The sequence below is a fragment of the Sebastes fasciatus genome, chromosome 16 (genome assembly GCF_043250625.1).
Source record: "Sebastes fasciatus isolate fSebFas1 chromosome 16, fSebFas1.pri, whole genome shotgun sequence".
NCBI classification, from domain to species: domain Eukaryota; kingdom Metazoa; phylum Chordata; class Actinopteri; order Perciformes; family Sebastidae; genus Sebastes; species Sebastes fasciatus.
The window spans coordinates 966,908-973,283 of NC_133810.1; positions in this window are offsets into that span (position 1 = coordinate 966,908).

The window sequence follows — 6,376 nt, forward strand, 5'->3', positions numbered from 1 at the left end:
GTAGTGCAGTGGTCGCTGCAGTATGGAGGGTCGTTAGTGCCACACAGACTGGAGACTATAAACCTGATCTCTAGAAACACATTCTGCTCTCACATGTAGAATCTGGAGCAACGGGACCAGAACTGGTATCGGAAGTTCTGGTTTCTGTTTGTAGTCCGAGTAGTATCGACCAATCACGTTCAAGCAGGTTTTGGTTCAATGCAGGTAAACAGTCTGTGTGGAGATACAGTGGTACTCTGATCACTACCTGCTCAGGTACTCTGTTCACTACCTGCTCAGGTACTCTGTTCACTACCTGCTCAGGTACTCTGATCACTACCTGCTCAGGTACTCTGTTCACTACCTGCTCAGGTACTCTGTTCACTACCTGCTCAGGTACTCTGATCACTACCTGCTCAGGTACTCTGATCACTACCTGCTCAGGTACTCTGTTCTCTACCTGCTCAGGTACTCTGATCACTACCTGCTCAGGTACTCTGTTCTCTACCTGCTCAGGTACTCTGTTCTCTACCTGCTCAGGTACTCTGATCACTACCTGCTCAGGTACTCTGTTCTCTACCTGCTCAGGTACTCTGTTCTCTACCTGCTCAGGTACTCTGATCACTACCTGCTCAGGTACTTTGTTCTCTACCTGCTCAGGTACTCTGGTCACTACCTGCTCAGGTACTCTGTTCACTACCTGCTCAGGTACTCTGATCACTACCTGCTCAGGTACTCTGTTCACTACCTGCTCAGGTACTCTGATCACTACCTGCTCAGGTACTCTGATCACTACCTGCTCAGGTACTCTGATCACTACCTGCTCAGGTACTCTGTTCACTACCTGCTCAGGTACTCTGATCACTACCTGCTCAGGTACTCTGTTCACTACCTGCTCAGGTACTCTGATCACTACCTGCTCAGGTACTCTGATATGTATAATACGTTTAAAAATACATCAGTGAACCTGTTCAGTGAGTCAATAATTAAAGGACCAGTACGACCACTCGTCTGATTCCTTTGTAACAAGAACTACCAGCTGTTTGTACCTTCAACACATCAGGTGACACCTTCTGTTGCCCTGCGTCTTAGTGAATATCCTACAACTCCATTAAACTCTGTTCATGTCATGCTACTAGTGCTACTAGCTACTGGCTGATAGCCGGTTGTTTGGGAACAGAGACGCACCACCGTAAAGTGGTATCAGAGCCGTTTTGCTGGTACGAGTACATGAGCACAGTACCAGACCCGATATCGGTGCATCCCTAGCTTTCAGTCCAAAATGGCGGAAGCGCTACCGCAGCGCCATCTAGCGGCTGTTGTCAAGAAAGCAGCAGAGTTTCGTCTCTTTGCTTCGATACTGTTTGGTCCCAAGACTCTTAGTCCTGTTTTGTGTTGTCAGCTCCGCTGCTCTGAACCGTCTCAGCCATCTGGTCATCAACATCAACATCAAGCTGAGAGGACGTCTGGACTGGACACACAGATGAAGCTGATATCAGTCTGAAACATGAGACAACCGTTCTCTAAACATCAGACTGTTCCTTCATCATCATCATCATCATCATCATCATCATCTTCATCGTAACTCACTGAGGACAACATCATGAGGACAACGTCCACCAGTCGAGGACTACGGGGATGATATTAAATGAATAATGATATTTTTTATTGCAGTTCTATAATAATAATAATAATAATAATAATAATAATAATAATAATAATAATAATAATAATAGTAATAATAATAATAATAATAATAATAATAACAATAATAATAATAATAATAGTAATAATAATAATAATAATAGTAATAATAATAATAATAATAGTTGTGTGTGAATGGAACGAGAGTCGGAGGAATAAATAATAAAAACAAAGTTAGAGAAGTGAAGTGAGGACATCAGGAGGAGATTAACGGATTAGCAGGAAATAAATTAACTGACAGACAAAGTCAAAGAGTCAAAACACCTCCATCCTCTCCTCTACATACAGTATAACGGAATTAAATGTTCCTAATTGGTTTTATAAACTCACAAATATCACATGTGTGAGATCTCAGTGACTAGAACACAAAGACAAGTTGGGTTTTATTTGGTTCAAGCTTTAATCATAAGCACACAAACATAAAAAGGTATTAATAAGAGATATAAAAGACACACAGGAAAATATACCCTTACCAAAAAGACCTTTATTTATTTATTTCTAAATATACTTGGCTTAATATATACTGAAGAAGAGTATCATGTAGTATTGTTGCCTTAGAGGCCTACAGAACGGTGTACTTGTCCTGTAGTTGTGCGTACTTGTTGATAGAGTATCCTATTAAAGTGTGTGAGAGTTTGCAAAAGGATGTTTAGTACAGAGTACACTTTAAAGTGTGCTTTTATAAACTATAAAGTTGGCTACAAGTATTAAACCAGTAAACTATCATTATACTATCAGTATAGTTAAACAGTACAAAATAAAACCTACGTGTAAAGTAGTCAAAGTTTACGATTGTTACACTAAATAGTTTACTTTTATAAACTAGAAAGAGGGACAATCTAGTCCCAAGAAGTATTGAAGTAGTACTCTTACAAGTATACTACTAGTACATTGATATTAGTATTCTTACTTCAGTATACTTCATCTAATAAACTTGAAGTATCAGTATACTAGTTGTTCATGAGGGTAGATAGGAGGACGTGTCAGTGAGAGGTGTGAGCAGCAGTAAACAGTTAAAGAGTGTTCCAGATGTTGGAGCATCATAAAAGCTGGATGTGTTTACTGAGGACAGAGAGCAGAGCTGAACCAGAGCTGAACCAGAGCTGAACCAGAGCTGAACCAGAGTCTGAACAACGGAAACTATGAACAACAGCAGGATTTCTACAGTCACTCAGGAAGCTGCAGTAAATATGTGAGAGCTGAACTCTCTAACGGATCCTCTCAGCTCTTTTCTCTTCTTTTGTTGAGTGGACTTGAAGGCGTCTGAAGGTTAATTGAGCTGGGACGCTGCCGGCGGCCAATTCTTTAAAACATCCCCCTCTGGAAATAAGAGTAAGAGCCTTTCAGGCGGGCCGGGGGCCAACGCCGGCCTGAACCGGCCAACAGGAAACTAGCTACGGAGCCAAACTTTGACGACACGCACCGACACAACCTGAGACTGATGTTCATCCTTTCACCTGCAGGTGACATTTTATTCACCAAGTAAACTGTTTATTTCAACAGTTTCAAATATCACAAGCTGTCCTACATGTGATCCAGCACCTTCTCATTCCCAGGGCCTTAAATACACACGCTTTGTCACGGCCGTTGGCGTTTGGCACCGCCGCCGCAGTTCCCTTTAACACTGGTTGGGGCAACTGTAGCTCAGTGGTTGTCCATCGACTGCGAGGTTGGTGGTTCATCCCCCGTATATGTTGTCCTTGAGCAAGCACTTCACAGCAGCCCATTGCACCTAAGGATGGGTTCAATGATATTAACGAATCGACACAAATTTCTTTTAACGCCACTAATTTCTTTAACGCAGTAAAAGCAGTAAACAGAAACTGGTATCATATGAAAGCGAGAGGGGAAAAGCGTTCGTCCAATCAGGTGTCTAGTGGCAGCCCATTAAGCGTCCGACGCTGGGAAGCGAGGCGATCTATTGCGATAAAAAACGCCCCTGTGGACACGAACCAGAACTCCTGCATCTCTCAGGCGTGTGGCGTCCACACAGACAGCGTTTCTTTCCACATAGTTTGCCTTTTCATAATGACCATTTTATTTCATTATACTCTATTAATCTATGGAGCCGTGCAAGTCACTGCATGTTCTACAACACTGTCCTGCAAATATTTCAGAATAAAAGCCTTGTGTTAACAGATAAAGGGATTCTGTCGACAGACAAAACTAGGGCTGTCAAAGGTAACGTGTTGACGGAAATTAATTTTATCACCACTAATTTCTTTAACGCATTAACGCAACTTGTGATTTTTAGGTTGTAGCAGGTTCAGTTTTAAAGCTAGAGTAAAGATCCTGGTATCATAGTAAACTAAACCTGATGAATCGGTACCAACCATGTCAGACTAGCTTGTAGAGAAGGAGGTTAGATAATGCTCCAAACTTACACTAAATGTTGGAGAGGAAAAACTGTCATGTCCATTTTCAAAGGGGTCCCTTGACCTCTGACCTCCAGATCAGTGAATGTAAATGGGTTCTATGGGTACCCACGAGTCTCCCCTTTATAGACATGCCCACTTTAATAATGATAAATATATACATACATTTACATAAAGCAGCATATTTGTCCACTCCCATGTTGATAAGAGGATTAAATACTGGACTAATCTCCTTTAAGGTTCATTTAGAACAGATTGATTGTGTTGATTGACAAATAAAGCTTCTTCTTCTTCTTCTTCTAAACCTAGCTATAGCAGTTTTGATGAAGTGAAAGCGGTGGTATGTGATGAGTTGGGATGAGAACGTGTTGTGTTATCAGACAGGAAGAACAAACTAACACATTAAAGCATCTTTATTTTATCCAATCACCTGTCCGATGTGCATGAAACTCTGTCTCCAAACACAGCTCCAGAACATGACATTTAAATGAAATAATTCACCAAACTAACATCGGAACTACAGCACTGAAAGTCCTCGTCAACAACACAGACAGTTGTTGTTGTTGTCTAATAAAGATAATACATATGAGGTTGTTTATTGAAGGAGCTCTTCTGATTCTGGCCGGCATTAAACCAACCTGTAATGAATTCATCCTGCTGCCAGAAGCTCTCTGATCCTCTCATCATTGTTCAGGTGATTTATCACTGTTACCAGCTCATATATATAGATATATATACTGTATATATACGTCTGATCCTCTCATCAGGTGATTTATCACTGTTACCAGCTCATATATATAGATATATATACTGTATATATACGTCTGATCCTCTCATCAGGGGATTTATGACTGTTACCAGCTCATATATATATAATGTATATATAGGAGCAGCTCTGAATACTAACTGACTGACGTACATTGAAATTGAATTGAAATACATCACACTTGACTTGACAATCTATATATGTTGTTGGTCATTGGTGATTTTTATATATTTATATATCTATTTTATATACTGTATATAAGCAGGTGAATGTGATGAGCAGGAGGAAAAGAAGAAGCAGGATGTGGTTACACATGAACCTCCACTGAGGGGCGCCACAGATCTATTGTATTATCCATTGCATTAATAAATATATGAGTGTATAAATAAATAAATATATCATTAAATAAATATATAAATATCAAATAAATAATATCAAATAATATCAAAAATAAATGTATTCATTAATTAATTGATAAAATGAGACATAAATTGATATTTCTGTTTTAATTTGCTTCTTTATTTATTTATCTTTGTATTAATTCCCATATTTATTTATTTTTCTGTTTAAATTTCCTTTTTAATTATTTGCATATTTATTTTTGTTAATTTTAGTTAATTTATTAATTTATTTTGCATTCATTTATTTATTTTAGATTATTTTATAATATATATTTAGTTTTATCTTGTAATTATTATTTGTTAAATCTCATAATTATAAGGTTAGTTTAGACTCAATAAATAAATGAAATAAATGAAATGTAGCAAAAATAATATCAAAAATAAATATAGTCATTAATTAATTGAATTATTTGCTTCTTTATTTATTCATCTATCATTGTATTATTTCTCATATTTATTTACTTTTCTGTTTAATTTTCCTTGTTCCTTGTTTCCTTATTTGCATATTTTTTTTTTTAACATCCATATGTACCGTAGACTGTGTATACTGCACTATTTGCACTATTTTAAGTATTTACTGGTATTAGTATTATTTTTATTATTAAGGTTAGTTTTCATCTTATTTTGTAGTATTTAGGCGGAAATGGGCTATAATTGTATTAATTCCGTAATTTATTTACTTTTCTGTTTGATTTTCCTTTTTACTTATTTTGCATTATTTATTTATTTATTTATATACAATAATATAATATATATTTAGTTTAATCTCATAATAATGGCTTATCGTGGGGATATGTTTTATTATTATGAGTAGTTTTCATCTTATTTTGTATTTTTTAGGCGGAAATGGGCTATCATTGTATTAATTCCCTTATTTATTTACTTTTCTGTTTAATTTTCCTTTTTATTTATTTGCATATTTATTTATTTATAATAATATAATATGCAATATATATTTATATATTTAGTTTTATCTGATAACTATTAAAAAAAATGTAATCTCATAATTGTGACTCTTTTATCTCATAATTATGATTTTTTATCTCATAATAATGACTTATTATGGGGATATTTTTCTATTGTTAAGGTTAGTTTTCATCTTATTTTGTAGTATTTAGGCGGAAATGGGCTATCATTGTATTAATTCCCTT